This window comes from Colius striatus, chromosome 3 (assembly GCF_028858725.1).
Source record: "Colius striatus isolate bColStr4 chromosome 3, bColStr4.1.hap1, whole genome shotgun sequence".
Taxonomy (NCBI): Eukaryota; Metazoa; Chordata; class Aves; order Coliiformes; family Coliidae; genus Colius; species Colius striatus.
This window is the reverse complement of record NC_084761.1, coordinates 11,738,778-11,763,223: the sequence shown is the minus strand read 5'-3', so window position 1 is coordinate 11,763,223 and position 24,446 is coordinate 11,738,778. Positions and strand designations below refer to the sequence as shown.

Genomic DNA, 24,446 nt, shown 5'->3' with positions numbered 1-24,446 from the left:
AGGAGGAGGGTAAGCAAGGGAGCCATGCCCCCTTCGCCCCCCCCCCCCCCCACCCCCCCCCCCCGCCTTCTTTCTCAGGATGTTGAAAGTATTTGTCCTTCGTTACAAGATGATTGAACTGCCGCCAGGCCAGGCCACCCTTCCAGCCATTGCACTGGGAAACGGGCACTTCTGAAAGCCTCGTCGCCTCTCAAATTTTATAGCTTTCCCTTTTTGTGGGAGTTTTTGTGTTGTGCTACTTGCAAGATTGTTTTCACGTTTGCCGCGTATCAAAGAAACTATATTTTGCTGCTCTGACAAACACAGAATCCAGGTAATGAAAGGAAGAATTAAAAAATAAAGGCCCATTTTTATCAGAGTACCCAGCTGTCTGCCTTTTATTAAGTCAGAATTTCATGTACTTGGTATTCATGATGTTGCATTAATATTCCTTTGGTTTATCTCTAGCGCTTTTTGAAGGAGGAATTTCATCCTCTAGATAAGACTTTGACTTTATTGATGTCTCCATGTGCACAAAAGCGGGGCCTGTTCTTCATAGTCAGAGTAGTGAGGATGATCCTGCTATATCAGAATTAAAATGGTTTTTGCATCAGGTGAAGGCAGATCACCGTGGGAAAAGATAATCTTTCCCTTTTTCACAACGGTCTCTGAAGTTCTGTATGGCTTTGCCCTGCAAGATCCACAGATAGGAAGAACTATTGAAGATCTGCATATGAGACTGTTTTTGCTGTCAGAGGCTGTATTTATGTCACGTATTTATATGTGTATGTATTTATATGTGTATGTATTTATACAAGCCTGATGCTTTGGAAGGAGTGAAGCTGTGTGTATTCTCAAGAATCAGATCTAGGTGTCTGAAGATCCTCCACGCAGACTCTTGTTAGCAAAGGGAGGACCCAGGGCCATGGTGCCAGCCTGATGCCACTCATATGCCATTGCTGCCAGAGAGGGTAATGCCCTGGCCAGGTGGGATGAGCAGGGCCTGGCTTTACCCTGGACAAGTACCTGCTTTGTGTGCTGGATGGGTTCATGTCCTCCCTTCCCATTGGCTGCATCACCCTCCATGCAGCCCCAAGGGCGTTCCTGCAGTGGAGACAGTCAGCTGTCTGTTGCCTCTAAGATTAGATCCTGGGATTGGGTCTCTGACAGGCTGGCCATGCCATATAATTAAAATAGGCCTGGTAGACCAGAGAGGCAATATGCAACCTGTACACAGCTGAATGCTGACTGCAGCTGAAAGCAAATCTCTCCACTGACATACCTTTGCAATAGCACTTTCCACCTAAACAATTTCCAGAGCCTGGTTACATTCCTTAATGTTTGCAGTGCCCCAAGAGAGGTAACACTGCCTTTATTCCCACTTCCAAAAGAAGAGAAAGGGTAAGTGATTTTCTCAAGGTTAGATAGAGAGTTGCTGGAGATGGTGCTTCAGTCTCTCGCCTTCAAAGGAATTTTCTGCAGTGACCAAAGCAAACAGCTCCTGCTGTTACAGAGCCGGGCCGTGGTGTGTCATTCGCACTTTGTATCTGAGATGCTGTGTCTGGGAAGGTAGTACTGTCCTTGTGAACTAACTCTCAGTTCTTGAGCGTGGGTGAACACTTGTCATCATGCCAGGATGACACAAAGTCTAGAAATTATGATGGCAATTCAGGTCATGGTATAACAGGGGAAAAACGCTGCCTCAGAAGTGTCCCCGACTAGTGTCAAGTGATTATTTAAGCTGCAGGACATGGCCGTGGCAAAGATCAGGTTGTAGCTGCTATGAATCATGCCTTGAAATAACACTTTCTTTCTTACATTGTGAAAATTGCAGAGGTATGGGAAGCGAAGGAAAATGGGATTTCCCTCGAGGTTAAAGATTTTCCTTTAATCAGCTTTCATAATGTTAATTAAATGTTTGGAACAATGGCTGGGTCCTGGGATCCGCCCGCTCTTGCATAACTATCTCACAATACCGTTTTCACTTTCATGTTTATTTGCCAGCATGATTCAAAGCGAGAGCTGAGCGAGCCTCCCGCACTGAGCAGCTACTTGGGTTTTGGGAAAATGTGACTCCCTCTCTTGCCTCTCCCAGAGAGGGACGACCCAAACTCTCCCCTCCTGAGAAGCAGCAGCCTAGAGGGATTGCAGCACTTTGTCTGTCATCATTACTCCATCTGCAAACGGGGCTAATAAAAACTGACTGGTATTTTGAGACTGATGCATCTAAATAAATACCCACCCATATGGAGAAATGGGTGTGTTTACAGAGATGGGTACACGGATAGCTGTATTCAGGGTAGGTAAGATATATTACAGTGCCACTTGCTCCTTGAATTTTTCCCTTTCTGGTAGTGTAGTTGCACTGTGCCCATGGGAGCTGTCGTTTCTAGTCCTTTGAGCAATGGGCTTAATATAATCCAGGCTCATATCACACACACATGGAGTGCTCAAGGGATGAGAAAATTTGGGGAATGGTTCACAGGCTGAGGATGACATTGGTTTCTCCAAGGACCTCACCCTATGGGAGGGGGAACTGTGCTGGGCATATTTCCACAGCCCAGGAGGTCTTCTTGGTGCCAGACTGGGATGCCTCTGCCGGTGGTCTGAGGTGTGTTGGTATGTCCCAGAGCTGGTGTGGCAATGTGCTCAGAGCCCCCACCAGCCACACACATGAAGTGGGGTGCACAGAGCCAGAGCCTGGCTGTCTTTTTTTCTTCAAGTTAGAAAAGACACTTTTAAAAGAAAAAAACCAAAACACCAGCAGGATATTAAAACTTAGAAATGTCAGACATTATCAGAAAAAAAAAAGAGAAGAATCTATTATATTTTAGGTCAAAGTGTTATCTAGCCCAAGATTTCTAAAAATGTGCAAAATGCAGTTTCTACAGAAGGACCATTAATCAGCTGCTGGAAGAACTGCCTTTTTTTAAGCTGCAAAGATGAAAACAAAAAGCTGTGAGTGCCGAAGCAACTCCATTTTCCCATTGTATGGGTGGCGGGGTCTTGGTGCAAGAGGGCACCTATATCTGTGCAGGCTCTTGCTTCCGCTAGCAACATCTTTGCCAAAGCTGTTTAAATAACACCGAGCAACTTTGCCACGCAAGCTTTACATGGCAGCTTCCCTGTTGACACATGCTTTTGTCTGCTTAGTGGAGGTGCTCTGTAAACATAACTGTTAGACGGTTTTTATGTCACTTATTTCTGATTCATTGGTTCTAAATTAGTAGCTCAGAGGCACATACCTTTCATACAGGCAGGGAAGGGATTGCCTCTCTTCTCCCCACCTTTGAAAACTTTGACCTGCTGGGAGCACAACCTGTAGGAAACGTTGGAGGTGAACTTCCAGGTACCGCCAGCAGCACAAGCCCAGAGTAAACAGATTAGGTGTGTTTGAAAGACGTTTTAAGAGAGCTTGGACTATTTGGCTCAGCTTCCGTGGTTCACAGGCAAGATTAATTTAAAGCCTGATTTTGATAGCGAGAAGGCTTTTTCCTTAATACAGGAATTGGCTGTGTGATTATTTTGTTTTTCTGCTTGGCAGCATGGACACGAGGGATTGAAACTTCTTCTCCACACCCGTCTGATTAGCACAGGAGTGGCAGGAGGAATTTTTCCTCTCTTGGTCATTCTGGGCAACCTTTGAGCCCAGCTTTGTTTTGAGCCCCTGTTCCCATTAAGAAGCGCAGAGGCCACACGTGTGAGCCCCCAGCCAGCTGGGAGCCGTCAGCTGTCTTCAAAGCGTCCACCAGGCCTTCTGTGATAAATCTGAGGCGAGGTGTGTAATGGGCATGGTATCAGCCCTGTATCCCACACAGTTCCTGTCCCAGCAGGGATCATTTTTTTTTCCTTTTTTTTTTAAGAAAATGGAATACAAAAGGGAAAAGCCATTTCTTGAACCTTTCATTCCCTTTATGAAGCAGCCAAGGGTGTTGGGGTTGGATCTTACTTGTCTGAAGAAGTAAGTAGGTTTTGCCTGTCACAGGAGTAGGGTGGCAAAGCCCTGAAAGCCGAGCAGTTCCCTCCTGGATCCCCCCCTTGCAAATGGCAGAGGGCATTGTTAATTTACACACGAAGGAAATGCAGAACCCTGTCTGCACATTTTGGGCTGAGAAGATGAAAATTTTGTATCAGTTTGGCTTGCCATCACCTTTCCAATTCTCTTTTGTTTTCTCTGCCCGTGAATCATCTCTCCATTTCACTTCTCTTTTGTTTGTTCCATAATTGCTGGCTTAACCTGGAGGCACGAGGCTTCCTCCTGGAAACATCACCATGCTGTCAATCAGCAAAGGAGAGGTGGTACAGCTGGTACAGTCCTTCCTCCCTCTCAGGAGTGAATGAATCATCCCTTGAATATGCAATATCATCCAGGACAGGAGCCAGGATTCTAAACAGGCACATGAATTCCAGCATTGCTGGAAACATTATTTCCACATTTTGGGCAGACTAAGAGACAGTAAGTAAATAAGCAAGCTGTGGCATTTACAATCTCTGTAGTTTTATTTAAAGTGACTGCCTGTGCTCTAAATGCTTGTGTGGATATTAAAAATACAAAGAGAAAAGTAGATATCCTTCATCTCATACTGCCCAAGGCAGCTTCACAGTATGGCCCATTTAATGCCATTGAGCAGCCCATTGAACAATTAAGAACCCACCAGAAATGGTAAATACTGCCTACTTTCCTCCTCAAAGCTCACACAAACTGATGCATCCAAAACCCTCTCTGTCACTGACCTCTATATTTCTCCTTCAAAACACTGTCAGTGCTTTCTTTCAGTCTGGCTTGGAGATGCATCACAAAACTCCCGCACAGGAGCAACACGAGGCAAACAGGCTCCTTCCCTTTGCTGGGTTGTTGTTCAACAGCATCTTCCCTCCAAGGAAAAGGCCAATTTCCTCTTGCTGCTCCTGGGCTGTGGGTGAGATGTTGCTGGGGCAGGGGAGAAGATTCACTGTATGATCAGGTAGTCCATGCTAAAACATTTTGTAAGATCAGCTGGTTTTCCTAAGCTCTCAAGTGCTGTGCTCATGAATTTCATAAGACTGCCCCTGAATGAATATACAGTTAGATTTCACCATTGGATGTGTGAGAAATACAATGGGAGAGGAACATACTCCCATTGAGTGTACCAGCAATGTGTACCAGTATTTAACAGCAGAGAAACACTGGTCAGGAGGGCTACAATATTGTTTACTCTGCTGTTAATACCAATAGCTAAGACTTTTTCTGCTTTGTTGTCATGCCAAGGTTATAGCTCTGTGTTAACCTTCATCAGTCCTTCTGACAATAATGGGGAAAGTGAAATACTATTAAAATTATCTTTCTATATGTTTAAACCACTCTGGCACTTTTCCAGGCAGTATTCATGTCCCTGTTTACGCTGCAGACCCTGGTGACCCTAGAATACTTTTGTTTATGACAGCATAAGCATCATTTCCATGGCAACATGCTTTTCAAGCTGCAGATTGAGGATTGCAATTTCCTAAGCAATAGAAGAAGCAATGGTGGATTTTTTTTTTCCTAATCAGCTAGTAGCAACTTTCATGTGTGAAATGATCAGCCATGACAAATCATTTAAAAGCTACATTATAATCAAGGCAATTTGAAATCTCAGCATGGTTAGCCTGAAAATAAAAGAGTTAGTTCCAGTTGTTTAATGGAAATGAGGATCACACAATGATATCCTCACTGCTGCTCTAGTAAATTGGCTTCAACTTGCTCTGAGATGCAGCCTGATGAGGAGCAGAGCAGTTTACTTCACTAGAATGACACATTATTTACAGGAAGACCACTGCATAATTATTATCCTAGATGGTTTGGGACAATGCTTTCCCATGTTGGAGGAGATGGCAAAGCCTATTTGAAAACAGTCCAAGCTATCAACAAAGGAATGTTATTATCAGGTATGTTAGTGGCTCATGTGAAATTGCACTTGGTGTTTTCTGCCTTCAGAGAGCACTGGGGTGGAGCTGATCCCTGAAATGGAAAAGCTGCCTGTGCATACATATATGCCAGCAGAGCCCTCCCAGTTGTGGCGGGCAGAAATACAGAACTGAGTCTATGTGGTAATGTCACTCAGCAATGCCACAGCATTGCTCCCCTCCCCAAAATCAGTTTTCAAAAGGGAAGCTGAGGTGCAGAGAGATGCAATGGTGTGTCTGAGGTTGCCTCGGCTGACAGTCAGAGGTGTTCCCCACAGTCCCAGGACACCACCATGTCTATCAGAGGCCATGACCTATTTATCAGAGTAAGGTGTTTGAAGGCTTTAGCCATCCCCTGCTCATCCAGCTTGGTACCCAGCACCATTGGGACCATGGCTACTCACTGGAGGGCAGCCCTGCTCACAGCTGCTCTTCTCACCATCTCTCACTGGCAGAAAATCTGCATTAAAAATAGTGCTTTAAGGAATTCAGAAAAAGGTCAGGATTTTTTTTCCCCCCGTTGCATTGTCCTTGAGAGCAATGAAATCTCACTTCATATCCAGGCCCTGACCTGGCCAAGCCCAGGGAACTGCTATGTAACCTGAATGAGTGGGCTTAGCAAACTGACTCAAACCTCCCTATCAGTTACTCATGTCTCCAGTTTCCAAGGTAGACCTTAATGGTAAGAATGTCACTATAGCATTGTCAGAGATAAATGACCTAAGTCATGCTAGATATTATTTCAAAGAAAATAGTTGCTGTGGATTTTTTCCCCCACAACTATTTGGGGTGACAGGTAAAGAAAGATTAAACTGCGTTCTGTAACAGTAGAGGTACATTCCTACTTAATAACATTTTCATACTGATTTGCTTTGGGTCTCCTATATTTTTGCGGGGGGCTAGACTTCCACTGGTTTGAAAGCATTAGGACAGCAGAGGGGGCCTCCAGGTTAGGGGACCTCCCTGTCTTGCAAGCTCATTAACTCTCCTGGATGAAACTCGGTAAAAACTACTTTTAAACCCTTGATTTTCCATACCAGTTAAGCTAGCATTCTGGGGAGCAAGATACTGGACTAAGCAGAGCTCAATGTCAGAAGCTTTCAGGACATCAAGAACTTCCAGAAGCCCTGTACCAGATAGCTTTTAAAGGTCGCTTCCAACCCAAACTATTCTATGATTGTATGACTGAAGCCACTACGTGCTAATGCATAAGGCCAGCCTTAGCATCCCAGCATCCTCCTTCTTTCGAAGTCCAAGCACCTGGGTTAGGAAATCAGGGAAGCACTAAGTATGTTCTGCCCTGGGGAAATCACTCACCCTTGCACTGGCTGGTGATGGAAGAGGAGGAAGGTTTTTAAGTCTGCTCTTACGGTTTCAGACTTGAACTTGGAACTGTTTGTTTTTGCGACGCCACCCCTTCCGCCCGAGTTAATAGTCAACTTTGAAACCCAGCTTTATGTCCCATGTGTTTGATTTACATTTCAGATGCAGGGCCAGCCGGGCAGACTGTCTAAATCACTTGTCAGCACAAGGGAAGGAGGTGACACAGTGGGAGGAAAAAGTGAGACGCGGCTATGGCCCAGTATAAATGCTTAGGCAGCTGGGCATTGCTGTTACTGGGAGAGTCCCCAGCAAGTGACAACTGCTCACCTTGCTCAAAGGTTGAGATCTGACCCAGGCAACACACAGGGACTAGCTTGTCTCCTTTGATTTACACTCTATTCCTCCAACTCTGCAACCCTGCATCCTGTTTTCCTTATCCACTGCAGCTGTATGTGGAGGTGAGGGCTTGAAAAGACCTAGCAAGAGGAGTTTCTTTTGAAACCAAAAATAGCCTGTCATGATTTTATTATTTTTTATTGGTCAGCATATTGCAATCTTAAATTTGTCACTGATCTATAGCTGAATTGACACACAGGAAACCTATCTAATTGTGAATCAGAGGGCATGGGGCAGAGCAAGTTCACCGGCCACTCTTGGAAACTCTCTGGCTGGAAATATCACTTTCAACCACTCTTTGATGAGGTAACATCAAGGAGCAAAGCGACTGCACACGCCACACAAGCTGATGCCAAGTGGTTTGCAGGGCCCGTCAATGCGGCATTGAGGAAAGGGGGAACATTTGTGAGATCGGTCAAAAACGAATTAGATGTGTTTTAAAGCAATTACTTTCCAGACTGTTTACTCTGAGTGACACAAATATGATCGGCCCGTCCTTAGAGACCTTCACAGGCTTGACCTGATGGATGTGGTGATGCCTGATCCTGCCCTTGCTGGGGCTGCCTGGAGTCGCATGTGTGCATGTTTGAACAGCTCAGGGGCAGAGTCTCGCTGACGAGTTTGTTCAGCAGGACAGCCTCTTCCTTTCATCTTTTAAGATTAAACACAAGAACCTCGGGCTGCAGAAGGAGAAGCCCCTAGTGGAGATGGCAGGTGGAGGAGCCAACGTGGATCCACATGCCCAGCACCTCAGAGGCCAGTGTGAGCATCATACAAGCCCACAGCCGCCACAGCTTCCCAAGATTTTACTGGAAATAGCTATGCCTGCTTCTTGTGAGCACATTAAAAAGTACCTGCCAGGTTCAGAGGATGTAAATCCCCATAAATTAATTCACCAGCCTTATTCCCAGAGAACTGCTGCTTAATGCTCTGTTTCTACATAGCTGCAGTTTCTCTAGGTTTATTTTAACGACCATTCCTTGCTCGCAGTTTCACCACACACGTCCTCTGTATTGCTAAAAAGGCACTGATGAACGTGAGCTGTATTACCAGAAATCACATTCCTGTTCCTGTTCCTTGGCTCATTTCTCCCTCATTTCCCATTACCTTCCTATTTTAAGACTGCATACATGACATACCTGTCAGCTAGATACACTCAAATATTTATCCAGTAATTTAATCAGTGAATTTCATGGTAGGTTGCTAACTACATTGATGATTTTCTCCTCATTCACATAGCCTCGGTTGCGGTGCATTAGGGAGCTGGAGCACTGGAGGTTCAGGGGGATATGTGAACTTGATGAAGTTTATAAACTGTAAAAGAATTTCTCCTTTCTCTTGCAGCCCTGAGGCCTGTGAGGTGCCTTGGCTTCATGCTGCACTGAAGAGGATGGGGAAAGTGCCAGAGATTGCTGACACTTGGGCAGCGACGTGACCCTGTGTCAGCTTCAGCTGTGGGCCAGCCTCTGGTACGTGCTGAGGGAAAAGCAAACAGAGGAAAGGCAGAGTCCACTGAAACAGAGAGTGAAGGATTTTAGCTTTAAATTTCAGAGGATGCTCCTTTTTCTTCCCCCTCCTAATCCCCAACCTGTCTAAAGCCAGTGATCTGAGAGAGAGAAACTACAGTCTTTCTAAGGGAGACTATTCCCCCAAAGCATGCTCTTCTCAAGCCAATCCCAGCTTCCAGGCAAGAAAAAATTTAGGAGATACATCAAACTTCTAAACTATGTTCTTGAAACCTGCTGTGCTCCCAGGTTGGAGCACTCCCAGGCAAAATGAGCTCCCCAGAGCCAGACACCAAGGCTGAGCCCCTCAGAGCCATCCTGCTGCGTACCCAGGGATGAAAAGACCTAGGTTTAGCCAGTCAGCCCTTTCCTCACCTCAAGCCAGGCCTCAAAGGAAGGGAGGAGTGAGAAGTAGCACCCTTTTCTAGTGTGAGCAACAGCTCAGCAGTGTGTTTCCCCAAGGCAAGGTATGCTCCACACTCAAAGACATTTCAAAAGACATTTAAGAAAAAAAAAAGCAAACCAGAAGGAATGAGGAACTTACTCAGCCCACTCCGAAGGTAGGTTCTGGCTTCCTCAGGGAGAATTACTGTGTCAACTTCCAAATAGTATCTGCTTAATGTGTTATAAACATCTTTTCCTTTTTTCTTATTCCCCCTCCTCAAACCTCAATCCACTGCTTTTTTTACCAGATAATACTCTGTCATGACAGCATGGGAGAGATGTTGTATATGTGTAGACATAGGTACTCTATCATCTCTTTCCATTAATAGGTATTAAGCAGAGGGATAGAATTGATAAACTCAGTCTGTTGCATCCTGTGCCCAGTCTCCAAGAATCCTGTTACTTAATGTTAAAAACATCCTTCAGAGGTAGATGGATATAATTTTCCCCCACTCATTCCTGGCTCTAGGAATGGCAGAGCACTTAGAAGCACTGCGGCTGCAGTAGTTCTGCTCCGAACATGCTTAGCCTTAAGGGCTTTGCTGGACTGGCTGAGCTAGTGTGCTTGATGTCTTGCAGGATAGGGTAGGAAGGCAGAGAGAGATTAAGGATTTTATCATGTTCCCAGGAAAATTCAGTACAGAGTTTCATTGATTTCTGTGCAAGTGCAGCCATTCCTAAATAGTCTGTGCAACTGGGAAAGCAGCCCAGGAGATACCGGTGTCTCATCCTTTCCTCTAACCATTAGGCTACGCTCCTTCAAGAAATATGGGACATGCAGGAAATTACACTCTTTTACAGCCAAGAAGGTTGCTCCAAAAGGAAGCAATATTCTTATATAAAAACTAATATAAATTGATAATAATTGCATAATAATATTCTGAAGCAAACCCTGCAGAAAGGCTGCATGATGTCTAAAAGCTCAAGGCTGGAGACCGTGCCTTTCAGAATGCCTTGGCAGTTCTACCAAACCAGCAGATAAGTGGAGATTGACACAACTTTGTCAGAAGTGTAGATTTTTTTTCCCCTGTAGCACCCATACTTAGCTGAAATTCCAGAGGTGATTGCATTTTACTCGGGTATATCTCTTACAGAAGTGGCCAGAGCTGTATTAGGAAATAACTTCAAACTTATTGAAATTCAAAGCATTTTTCGTATATCGGTAACCTCAAACAGTTCTTGTTAATTGCTGATGTAATACTGCCTTCACTTCTCAAATAGCGTTAGCTGATTTTAGCCAAGCTCGGAATATGACAAAAAAATCTAAGCTGGAACATCTTTTCTTAAGGCTTTTGTAGATGCAGTCAGACTAGGTAGCTCAGCCTGCCCTGGCTTTCTCAAAGCTCTCTGAAAAAATTATAATAATAATTGCAGTATATTAGTTAGTCCTCAGGGATAGATCCGTTTTCCATGCATGTAACCTTTACTGCTTTGGGATGCAAGCTATTTATTTTGGCAGCCTGAAACAGCCCATAACTTCACCATGATAACCATTTTTAGTTTGGCCTGGAGATATTGCTTTTTGCCTTTTTCAAATCCATCTGTCCTGAGAAGTCAAATTCCTGATTTTATCTTGCACCACCCACTCTCTTCACTTACAACAGGGAACCTCAGAATAATTCCTCATCCTCTTGCCTTGCTCTCTGGTTTTCCTTTGCCTTGTTCTCAAAGAGATTCATGTTTCTGTTTCTCTAGGCCTCTGTTAAATACTTCTGCCCCTGAAATTTCTGGGCTCTGAGGTAGGGAGGCTCCATATTTATTACCTTGCAATAACATCTGAAATACTTTTGTTGAGTTTACAAGTTTTAAGAACAAGAAAGACAACTCCGAAACAATTTTCCTGCCTGCCAGCTCTGAGTATTACATGTAGGATTTGGACTGTTATTGCATCATTACCGGGAAGAGATATTCTGTTCTTTGGACTTAACAAAGCTGTTGATGGTGAGTACGTGCAAGAGAAAGGAAACCAGCTCTTTCCCCATCCTATTCTATTCCCTTCAGAGGAGAAAGTAGCAAAAATATCTCTGCAAGAAAAGTCATTCAGTCTGGCTGGCAGTGGTTTGCCATTCAGCAGATTTCATTCAGGCTATTTCCATGGGTGATTCTTTTTTCAGATGACCAGCATCCAAATATAGCAGATGTGGATGTTTTCTGGTTTTGAATAGAGAAAAAGAACCAATTTGATTTGACAGTGGGACTGATGCAGAGTGTATGCAAAGTACAGAGCTGAGTATGTTGAGAGAGCCCTCAGTCGATTTTGATCTTCTTATCATCCTGGAGGCAGCTGTGGGGAGGCGGTAATTAAATTATAGCAAAACATGGGGCTTTTCCATGTTGCTCCAGGACCAAGTTCATGCCAGAGTCTGCATAAGGTAGAAGGGACAGAGATCTGTCTGCCTTCTTCCTTTGGAGAGTGTCTCCCAATGACGTACATAGCCTTTGCACTGCCTGCTCTCAGCAGCTGCCCAAGTGCAATTACAACTGAGCAAACCCAGTGATGAGGGGAAGAATTCTGTTGAGGAATTGTGTTAGGAGTGCTGGGAAAGTGGCAGAGATTTGAGAGACACTGGAAGAAACGCCTCTGGTAAAAGATGTATTTCTTCACCAGTATTGTAGACATAGGAACAAAATGCTATTGAGTGTTTCTTACTTCCCACAGAGTGCAAAGTTGTTCCTTCAGGTTCATCCCAAATCACCTGTGTGACTAATTCCCTCTTAGGTTAGCAGGGAGAGACACACTAGCTGGCTGTGCAGGGATTATTTGGCTTATCACAGTCAGCTTTCTGACACTGCAGAGCCACTCTTACTCCCAGCCAGATGTTCAAAGGTGAGCTCTACATCTGTGCGGTGCTTCACCTCTGAGTCGTCTCTACAAAAATGCTTTTTATCCACGTGGCTTGTCACGGGGCCTCTATGAAAATGTCTCACAGTCTGGATTCAGCTACTTGGGCTCCCACTTGGCCACCTGTGATTGGTAGTCAGGGACTTTTGTGGGTTTTGAACTTCTGCCTCCTTGAGGGACTCATGTAGTTGCCCCTCTCGCTCACAATCAAGATTGCTCAACAAGCTGCCACTTTTTGGGAACCAGTGTATAGTTATTCTTCATATATTAATGAGTTTGGACCTGTGCTTATGAACAGAAGAATGTTAAAATAATTAATATTAATATATTACTATTAATATAATTCATATTTTACTGTATCAAAAATACATATATTAATGAGCTGATGTTAACTCAGGTAATTAGCAGCAGGTCTCTTTGATTATGGGCTTTGATTGTTTAAAATGTTTTAAGCTTCTGGGAGTTACATTTGAAATAGACTTGCAGGATCAGAACTTTTTCAATTTTTTTGGTAGTTCCTGCTGTTTTCAACATCCCAGTCTGGGGAACTGTTGGACCAATCTGTCCTAGCTGGAAGGCGAACTTCCAGCTTGTTGTTTGGGTGAGTGTTATGGGGTGAGTACAAACACACCATGTCTCTGGCTTCTTGGCATATCAAGGGAATAGTTTCCACCACCTGCACGGTTGCAGAGTGGCAATTAGCCCAAGAAGAGCAGGTAAAACTCGATCCTCACTGTGGGCACAGGGAGCAGCAGTATCAGAGGCAATTGGCAGCTGATTTCTGTGCAGCAGAGCAGTTGGCTTTGGGGCTGTCCCCACTCTCTCCATCCCATTTCCTCAGTTTCCTACTGCCTGCATTAGTGCCTGCCCCTCCACTCCTCTCTTGGCTGCTTTTTTTCTCTTAGGAAAAAAGTATATTTTGCCCCTGACATTTAGGAATGACCCCGTTTTTGTTTAAATTGTTCACTTCCTATCCCCATGGTTGCTCTTAATTCAACACCGTAAAGAATTTGCCTCCTTGATGATGTCTAGGAAATATCTTTTTTTTAAACCTGCTCTGCCAACCCAGTGACATAACCTAAGATCTCAGATATCTGTTTCCTTGCACACAGGTGTCATTCTGCTGGATCTTTTCATTTCTACTGCTAAACTGTATCCCATTTATTCTGGTTATCTAGAAACCCTCCCTTCCAGTCCACCTTTCATCCTGACCATCTGGAAGACTGCTGTTAGACAATGATATCTTGGTCTAATTTGTAAGAAATAATTGATTTATTACTGCTACATACCTTTCCTGATTTTCCTGGGCATGGCAGAAATAGCAGGCTGTTCTAGTCTTAACGTACTTCACATAAATTGCATTCACATACAACATATCTTGCGATAAGGGGACCTGAGCTCAAAGGAAGCTGCATCACATCTTAACTCTCTGGAGTTTTGATGGGTTTATTTTAATAATATCCCAACTTTAGCATATACAATCCACGGTATTTGCCAAGCTTAAAACAACAGTCACAGGAGGATCCCGTCGTACGTTTTGCAACCGGTTCTCACATCAACAGGGCGCTGATCCTGCGTGGAATTCATTCCACATTTTATTCATTATCTGAATGAGTTATCAAGACAACTCTCTGCCTGGCTGGAGGTACCAACATAGTGCAGACAGATTTTTTCCCACAGAACTCTCCGAAGCGATACTGTCAGCATAGCTATATTTAATGGGCTCTACCCATGCAGTCAATCTCTCAGTGCAGAAGAAATAGTTTACAGTCTCTGAAACCCTACACTCCTCTGTGCCACGGAGCAGGAAAAAGTAACATCTACCGTCATTCCTTTTGCATGTCGCTGGATGCAGGGGGAAGGGAAAGCTAATAAGACAATGAGGACATTGAAAACAACATTCTAAGAGGCAGAGCAAGGCAAAAAAAAAAAGAAAGAGAAAATCAGTAGTCAACATCTGCAAGCAATCTCTAACAACAGCTAAAGACTGCCTTTAAATTCACATATGTCATGCCCTACTTACCTTTGCTATAGGCTTAGTATCAGTTTAGAAATAACCTGTGATTTTTGGTTTACTACTATTGCTGAGTGAAGAGTTAGGACAGAGACTGTTGCATGCCAAGAGGTTTCCTTCCCCAAGTTAAATGCTCTTAGGCAGAAAATAACTGACATTTTGGGAAGATAACATAGGGCAGTTTTATGTGCCCTCTGAGTTTTCTGTGACGTACCCCTGCAGCATGCCTGAAAGAGCTTTGTGGCAGACACATTAAGGTAAAGGTCATCTGTCCTAAAGTGGTTCCTGTGAAATAAAAATGTCTGTATCTCAATATTTTAAAATAAAGGTCTAGTTCATGAATATGGCAGAGAAATGTCATTACACACTGATCAGGGGACTGAGGTACATGGTGGGGTAATGATGTGACCTTCAGTTCACATCTGAAATAAAAGCCTCTCAGGATGTAGAAGAAGGATTGGTGAGTGATGTCTGTGAAACCTGGGGCTGGGGTATGGGTCTGCTCTACACTATGCATGACATAAGCACCATGGGGAAAACCAGTCATTTTAGTGTGTTTTGGCAGCATTATAGCTGACAATGACACTGATGAAAAATAAACTGATCAGGTGATGCAGCACAGCACAAATACAGCAGGGATGGAGAGCACCTTCCTTGGGAATGAGCAGTGACACAACCATGTCAGGCAGCTCACTATGATTGAAAATGCAACATGGTCATGGCAGGGAGGAGGCCAGGAGCTTATAGGAGACACTTTCTGCCTCTGTAAGTCCAAAATCCTATTTCCAGTGTCCTAGTGCTAGAAGTGTTACTGAGTTAGGAAGTATGGAGTTCTTGAAATACAAACATTTAAAGACTGCCTTACAGCTCAAAGCTTTAGGATCAATGTTCATTACCTTTTACCATGCTGTATGTGCTATGTGTGTGAATTCCTTTTTTAAAGTCATAAACTACATCAATCCAAATGGCTTAGCTCAAGGTTTGTCCTTCTAGGAGACATAAGTATAAAGTTGACTGCACTTGGGACACAGTTTAATTCTTAATTCTTCAGTTAGACCGGAAAAAAGATCCAGTCTTCTTGCCCACTATGTCCTCCTCCTCCCCCCGTTACAAAAAAATACCAAATGTGCAGGTTATAAATAACGCAAGTTATCTAACATCTCACCATATAAGGAATGAGCAGAACTGGAAATGCTGGTTTCTTTTTTGCCTTTAGCACTCAAAGTAAATGGACAATGGAGTAAATTGAATATTCCCAGTAAAAATGGTTCATGTGTGGTTCTGATGTCCTTTTTGTCTTGGTCTGAGCTTTGTTGTCCCGTTTACTGGCACTTCCACAGCCAAGAAGCATTAAGTTTGACATATTGCTAAAACCTATCAGTCTCTGACCAATTTGAAAGCAAGGGAAACAGAGCTCCTCCACTTTTGTTTTACATCCTGTGTAAGGGTAGGGAACACATAGGAAAGGACTGTTAAAGCTTATGGGACATGTATCTACTCGCCAAAGACTATCACAAGCTCAGTAACAGCATCTTTGTTGTCTTTAGCCAGAGAACGGAAACTCTGAGGGCAAGCACAGGCAGTTAGATCTGGTGTCATATAGATTAATCTTGGGGCAAAGAGTGAAGCTAACCCAGAGCTAAAATGAAGTCTGAAATAGTGTGTTGGTTTACATCATTTCAACCCCTTATTAATACTGAGTATCTTTACAGACCCCTTTTCTCTATGAACAGGAGGTGATTCAGTTCTGACAAGCAGTCCCCTTCCCTCTGCACTTCCCTGAAGCCTGAACTGGCTTTCAATTAATTCATATGGAATTAAAGAAAGGAATGAAGATATGAAGCTGTTCTGAGCTTCTCTCTCTCTCTCTCTCTCTCATACAGGGCGATATCAGCTACTGAAAAGCAGTTTTGTATCCCCTGGTAACACCAGGCTCAAGAAATATTGCAGGAATACAGAATCTATCTACCTGGTTATTAACAGCCCAGAGCTCACTTCCAGTTATCTCCTACCCTATTTGCTCACAACCAGGCATGAAAACATTTCAACAAGTAATTGAAAATAATGGAAAAATTCACTGATTTTGGAAGTAAAGTGAGTTAGAGCAATAAATTGCAGTACATGTTCTTTATGCATGTACAGCAGCATAAGGAAACTGTGGGAAGCTAATTTGCAAGCCTGTTTACTGAATACCTGGAACAACTCCCATTTCCCATTTAAATTAGCTACAGGAAGCTAAGTGTCTAATTTGCTTTTCCAGTACCTGCATGTTCCACTCATTTATGTCCTTATCCCTGTGCATTTTAGTAGAGCATCTCTCCTGGCATTTCAGATGTTTATTGATGCATCTATAGTCTGCAGTAACCTCTCCAGGGAAAAATTAATGCAGACTGCTAGCACACCAGGCTGACTGGCTTTCTACCTGCTTTGCACTTCATGGGCACAAACAGCTATATGGAGTTCAGAGCAGCAGGTCAGGATTATAGCATCCAACAAATCCCTGGGCCAAAACCAGTATGCAGCTCTTGCAAAAGCAGAGACTTTGAGGAACAGCGTTCTTTTTGTGGTCGATGCTAAAGCTGTTCCATATCTGGAGAAGTCTGGCTGCCCAGTGTTAAAGCAAACGATACCTCAGCAGGGTAATAGTAGTATTTAAAGTAATCCCTTCCACACAAAACAGCATCTCAAAGCTTCTTCCCAACCTCATCTGATCAGGACTAATCCAAGCTGTGAAGAAAGCCTTTGTCATCTGCTTGGAAGAAGATGGGACATGGCTTTAGATGTGAGAATTGCTCATGGAAAATGTCCGAGTTTTAGTCCCTGTGCTCTGGTCTCCAGAGCCTGTGAGCTTGAAAGCTCAGCTGTACATCTCTAACCAATTATGGTCTGTGGTAACATTGCTGCTTGCTTTTCCAAAGGTAGGTTTCTCAATGGAAAATTGTGATAAGTGTCAATAAATAATGACAGTTTTGAGAGCTCTAGGCCAAGGTTTTGTCTTGCCTATGGACATAGTTATATAGTGGTTCTTTGTCATCTGTGGCCTTTCCTTAATCAAAAGTCAACTTACAATGTGCTGGTAATGCAGGCAGTGGAAAGCAAACGTCTCTTGTTTAGCAGTTGAAACCTACTGTTTACTCAGGGTAAGATTTTTAATGGCACAACACACATGGACCAATATCTTAAGTGCCTTCCCCAGCACTGGTGGTAAGATAATTTCATCAGCCAGAGTGACCTTCCAATTAGAGGCTGACTTTTCAATAGAACAACAAACACCAGCTCATGCTTATATGTTTTCTGCATTTGTTTGCTTTTTATTGACAGGAGAAGAAAATGCCTTATTTTCTCTCCTCTCCCTCTGGAGAGGTCAGTATTTATCCCTGAACGATTACATGATCTATTTCATGCTAATTGAATAGAAAGTGAGCAAGAACTATCATTTATGGAGTCCTTAAGCCCAGAGGTCTTATTTTACATTTCAGAAGGAAATTGAAAACATTATTCCTTAGAGAACTGAGATATAAAAACACTGGGAAATATTCATGTAAGCAGAGCACACAGAAATATCTTTCATTTATGTTCCCATTTGTTAAAACAAAACGGTACTTTTTTAAGCAAATGATGAAAATTGAATACTTTTCTCACAGTAGGAATATCACTGGTATCAGTCTTATTAGCCAGAATGATCATCTCTCCACTCCCTGCCCCCCAAAAAACCCCCATCCTTTACATCCTTTACTCAGTGGAGTCAGAATTTGTCCCAATAGGTGACCTGTCTTCTTAAAACCTTTGTAATTTACTCAGTGTTCTTCTTTAAAATAGTAATTTAAAGCAGGATTGGGAAAAAGAATCATTATTCTTCAAATATCAATGTTTGATCCACTGTTTTGACTTTTAAGCATGTATCATTATGTCTTCCTCAAATACCATACATTGTGAATGAAATGTCTAACCAGTAGTTAAGAAAGGCATATTTTTAAATCAATGCTGAACACTTAGTTCAACGAAGTTCTAATAAAAAAATCCAAACTAACAGCAACCTGAAACATACAGCTGCTTCTTTTGCATCCTCAATGATTTAGGATTAATTTTACAGGCTTTATTACATGACATGATCTCACCCTCTCTGTTCTCCAGGTGAACAAAAACATGTTCATTGAAATGGTTTTCCTGTGAAGCTGCAGAGCTGTTTGGTGAAGGAAGAGTGAGGCACAGGTGGTAAATGTTTCTAGGACTGAATCACCTAGCTCTTGATACTACTGCTAAGTTAAAAGCCAGTTCCCATGGAATCTGCCTGGAGACAGCAATTTTAAAGCAAGGCTCATAGTAAGGCAGGTAATCTGTGAAAGGAAACTTTGTGTTCAATTAAAGTACGGCTGGAGAAGATGAGTTATGGAGAGACTTTGTCATTAATTGGCTTTGGATACAGTTATAGGTACAATCCCCCTTGTACCTAAGGTCTTAGTTGACATATATGAACAAGGGATTCAGTGGAAGGTGTATAGGGAAGGCAACAACAACCCATTAATGTTGCATGAAATAGACAAAGCGATGGTCATTAAAGAAAGATTGGAAAGTTCCTTTCTCCAGTGAATGGTCTCAGTGAGCTTTGGCATATCAGTGCAGTCACCCATATCACCCCTGCAGAGCAAATGGTGGGTGTTTTCAACAACAACACAGAGTCGAATGAAGCCATTACTGCAGAATTTCACAGAGTTTGGAAAACTAGACCGCGTGAATGTCCTTCCTCCAAATGTGGGAAACACTAGCTCAGCCATACTATCCTCCATGGCACCTTCTTGGAGGATTGTGAATGTACCTATCAAAATCCCTTCAATTTCATGGTTTTTCACTGGCTACTGATACCAATGAAGTGCTTCAGGAATCACTCCATGCCCAAAGCAGCTGTTTTGCACCTGGTTTTATGGGAAACTGTGAAATGAGATTTTCTCAAGATTTTTTGGGGGTTGAGGGTGGGACGAGATCAGATGATTTTAAAACAACTATATGAAGCTTTATAACTCAAGGAAAATCATATGTTCTGGGGGAATTCATTACTAGAAGTCTAATGAATTGTCAGGACCTCACGTTCATGTTTTTACTGATTTCTAATAAATATTTTTAATCAGAAACGCTGACTACAGTGACAAATCTTGGAAAAATCTTTCATACCAAGAGTAAGTCACAAAAGATTTTCCTTTTTTTGGTACATAACTAACTCACAGAGAATAAACATAATACTATAAACTGATTTTTAGTTACACAAAATACTGTGCTAAGACTGCTGGAAATTTTTCCACCGCGATGGAAACTGGATTGTTAGTTGAACATTTTTATTAGTATCTGCTTCAGTTACATTTCCATTTTCTGTTAGAAAACTGATATTTTTTTGGCTGAAAGTTCTACCCTCCTCCAGTTCCCAGCGCAAAAATGTCCAACCATTTTCTACAAAACAGGTTTTTTGCTTTCAGGTTTCCAAGAAACAAGGCAAATATATCCACCGTATCCCTTGTCTAAGCGACTTGATTTTACTATAGCACTGGGTAGGTTCACAGCTCTGTAGAACAATGGTGTAAAATCTATGCCTGCAGATATGCAGGAAAATCACATGTCTGCCCCCACAGCTTGCAGTGTGCAAGGAAGAAAGGGAGAGGAAGGAGAAAGAGGAAAGATGTGCAAAAGTAGACTTTTAGCTATATTTTATGAGCCCAGTCATTCTTTCCTGTATAAGAGCTCCAATGAGAATAGACACCTTGGGGTGAAGGTTGGAAGAGTATGATGTGGGTGAGGTAGGAAGAAAGAATAGTGCAAAAATAATGGAGGAAAGGAAAGAAGTAAATGTGTGAATGGGGAGAAAACTGATAGGTAGAGGGGAGAGATCAGAAAAGCCAAAAAAGCCCCTGCAAGTGAGGATAGTGATGGTAGGTGGCGGGGGAGCTGAACAGATAGGAAGGAACAGGACAGAAGGGACCTCATAGCCAGTGTCACTGCAAGAAAAGACAGCAAAGCCTGGAGTTTCAGAGCTGAAGAAGTGGCAGGGTCCCAGAGCCCTGCCTCTCCTCATAGCTACTGCTTTTCTGCACCTGGTGTCACGCAGTTTTGTGTCCCAGCCAGTTTTCTCTAGGAGGGGAAGGTAGGAACTAGAAAGCTATGACTTTTCACCCTCCTCATCCACTGCTGGGACAGCAGTGTTGATCCTGGGGCTTTTGCCCCCGTGGGGCAAAAAGTACGGTGTAGGGTATTATTAAACTGGTAGCTGCAGATAAAGTATTTACTGCAGTGGAAAAAGATACACAGACGCATTTTGTTCTTCTAGTATTAAATCAGTAACAGGCAGCATGGCTGAGCCAGCCAGGCGATCCTATTACATTTCAAAAGGTAGCTCTAAGGATTCATCTTCCCCACATTCCACACTCCCATATGTTGTGTGAATGAGATGGCTTTACTGAAGATACTATCTCCTATTGGCAAGATGGGTATATTCCAGGAAAGCTATTAAGTGAAATGTCTAAGTCTGATGCTGATGGTATTTTTCCTCTCCCCTTGCACCCCTTCAAACAAACTTTCTTCTCTCTGTCTCACATATTAGCACACATGAAAATTTTACCAATATGAATTACCTAGATCTACTGGAGAGGCTGTTCTGCAGTAGCACAAAACAGAGAGGCTCTATTGTAACACTAAAGTAAATCATGGATGAATTAATATAACAGAACAACAGAAAATCATTAACAGTTCACAGGCCAGCTAAGTGTGCTGATCATAATTTATTAATATTTACTTAGGCTTCTCTTCTGATTCTAGATAGATATAAATTAGAAAAACTGTTCAGCAATATCACGAGTCCCAGAAATGCATTTTAACCAATGACAGAGGTGCCTTTGGCAGTCCCCATTGACTTCAGGAGGGTGACAGACATCTTCTGCTGAATTGCATCCAAGTGGTGTGAGGTGTTACTACTCTCTGGTAGCAGAAGGCAACATCGTCGGTCAATTAGCCCCCAAGTCTCCAGTGGCCACCTTCATACAAAGTTTATATTGATATGGCTCAGACATGATGGAGCAGTGGAATGAGAATGCAAAGAGGGTGAAGCCCTGGGACCAGGTGCCTCATCTGGTATGTCCTGGGGTGCTTGATGAGATCAGGGCCCAGATCTTTACCAACTCTTTGCAGAGCACAGGCAGCCTTAGAATATTTTCACAAGTAATGATGGAGGAAAGCTCCATCCCAGGTGATTGTTTGGATAGGGTGCCCAGGCTCTGCCTAAAGACCCAGCCTGTAGGAGGAAGCAGAGAGGCCAGGAATGTTCCTTAGAGCAATGATGAGACAGGTAACAGAAACATCTGGTTTTAAGTCACCTCATTGAAGTGGCTTATGGGGAAAAGAGCAGCCTTGGCTCACACCAGCACTCCCTGATAAGTCATTGAGTTGCTCCCCAGTTGTCCCCAAGTCATATTCACTCAAACATCACTTAGATACACCATTAAAATCTGTTCCTCAATAAACATTTCCTTCTGGGAGGAGTCAGAGCCCACCCAAGTCTGGCCAGACAGTGAAAATTTGCTCTGTGTTTGGCTGTCTGAATCAGAGACAAGAAAAAAATCATTGTGTGCATGAAAGTCCTTTTTGTCTTGTGGGTGGGGGTGAGGGGCCTTGCTGGTATTTCGATGAACTTTTCTGTTTTCTTGATGAAGTTCTCAGTTATGTGCCATGCTGTATTGATAAGCTGGGGACACTTCTGAGAAGGCTCATATGGACAGAGTCCCATTCATTTCCTGCAGGATGGCCAGACACATAGAAAGGGCTGCACCATCAGTCTTTGCAGAAGATCTCTTATGTGCAAAAGATTTGGGATTTGGTTCCCAATCTGACTCAAACAACTAACCCCTTCTTCCACCAAAAAGAGAGATCAACACAGATCAGTGGGAAAAGGTGGCACTGACTCACATTGCTTCATAGAGGAAGGATGTGCCTTTCATATCCATGGTCCTTGCCTCATATAGAAGGATATCTGTGACGTCTGAGTGATGAGCATGTTATTAGTTCAGGGTCAGGAAAATAAAAATGCAAATCTACTTTATTTCTGAAAGGAAAGTGTCTTCCCAGGGGCTTTTTATATTTACTGGACACTTTAGTTAGTTGGGTAAGACCACCAAGGAGAACCAGGCTTATGTTTTAGGCGAACACACTGCCTCAAAATCCTTGAAAGTTAAACAGCCTATGGCATCTTCATCTTTCCAACTGAAACCTCTCCATATCTGCTGAAAGAAACAAGGAGAGCATGTGTGAGGGAAGAACTGAAGTGAAATTTGAGCTAAGTTACCAAGTGACTTCATGATCATCTTCCTCTCTGCTGAGGTGGTCAGAGAAAGATGTCAGTGTCAGTGACACTCTCCAGCTAAACCTCTGCTCCTTTCCCTGGACCAAAGCCAAAGGCAGAAAGGGAAAAAGAAGAAGCCATCAATGTTACAGCCCTGCCAATAGGCATGTAGCTGGACACTACAGGAGACCAAGACATGTGGTGGATAAAGAAGAGTATGTGTTGGCAGTGAGCACATGATTCACATTTTAAACAAAACACAGCAAGCAAGTTTCTCAATGAGTTCAACATTTGGTCAGGGCATATGAGTTCCTATAAACATATTTATAGTTATGTTAGTGACTAAGTCGATATCCTCTATGAGCAGACTAATAACAGCAAAGGAACAGCCAGCTTGAGCTGTTTTCAGATTACTTTTCTGAATAGGAGAGGGTCCCACAAAGACTGCAGGTCAACAGCTGCCAGGATGAGGCCAAGACAAGGAAATGAGAGATGTCACTGAGATAAAACTTCGATGACTAGTTGCTTTGGTGATAACTGGCATGTTGGGTGCTAATTGCTTTAGGTGACTGATGATATTATTTATAGTGGCACAGGTAGTCAGCAGACTGGTTCTCATGGACTTTGAAATATGAGCTATGGCACAAAGAGTTGAGCCGTTCTCAGCTGCTGATCATCTTTTCATCAAGACAGCCCCGATTTCTAGGCTTCTTTTGAAAATAGATCTGAGATTAGCATTTCCCATGATATCTAAATAATTTAGGGCCCTCTTTTCTGATCTTAACAATTTTTAAGCAACGATAGTTGTAGTTTGGATGATAGATTATTGCTGTTGATTAAGGAATTACCTAGTAAATCCTCCAAAAAATCTGTGCAGCTGTTGTTTGAATCTACTTCTGGATTTTGTAGGGGTTCTGCTTCAGTATTCTCTGTGTGGGATCTGTGGTTCTCCATCTGCAGGGAGCAGGCAGCCACCCTTCTTTTCTTAATGGTTACATGGATAAGGTCCCAAATTTTTCTGTCTTGAAGTATGGAGTCGTGGTACAGAGGAGGCTGAGAACCACTGGTCTATATTTATAATTTCCTGTTTTGTGCCAATCCTGTTATCGTTCTCCTAGTATACAGCACTTTTCTCTTCCCAGGGGTCTACTTCCTTTTAAATATTTTCTTGGTCTTTTTTTTCTTCTTCATATTTTTGCACTGACATCATCTCACTGAAAAGAAATAAATAATAAAAAAATTGTTTTGTTTAAAAAGTGCCATTTTTGAAGCAAGATGTTGCTACATTGCCTAGGACCTAATTGTTTTTAGGTCTGATTGTTCTGTATTTAAAATCCAATAAGAGCCAATTTTATAAACAAGAGAAAGATTTATAGGATAATGAAAAAAATGGATTATTCCCTAAGCATTTTTGAAAATGAAAAGAGGTAATTAACTATTGGACTGGGTTTGCATGGCCTATCTATCAATTAGGTGCTGTGGACATTTCAAGACTTTTCCCTTATTCATTTCTAATTCCCTGCTGTGCCGATAATATCTCCAAAAATACTTAGGTAGAGGATGAATTCATTCGTGTCCTAGTAAATGATAGCTTACCTATATTTTTATGATCCAGTCACAATAGGAAAGTTAACATAATTTAAAAAAAAAAGATACTGAAATCCATGCAATTGTTCTCCTGCAATATCTGGGCCAGAGAGTGCA

General features: G+C 42.7%; 1 protein-coding gene across 3 annotated transcripts in view; it reads left to right on the top strand.

Annotated features, from left to right (window-relative positions):
- PDGFA (platelet derived growth factor subunit A) overlaps nucleotides 1–24,446 on the top strand; it is a 158,470-nt gene that overhangs the window by 35,858 nt on the left and 98,166 nt on the right. Inside the window, exon 7 of one of the 3 annotated variants that reach the window (XM_061993573.1) lies at nucleotides 8,965–9,009. The exons of the other annotated variants lie outside the window; for them this stretch is intronic. The gene's annotated coding sequence lies outside the window, so the exon portion shown is untranslated. Of the gene's footprint in view, nucleotides 1–8,964; nucleotides 9,010–24,446 lie in introns of those variants that run through there. 3 annotated transcript variants of the gene reach the window in all.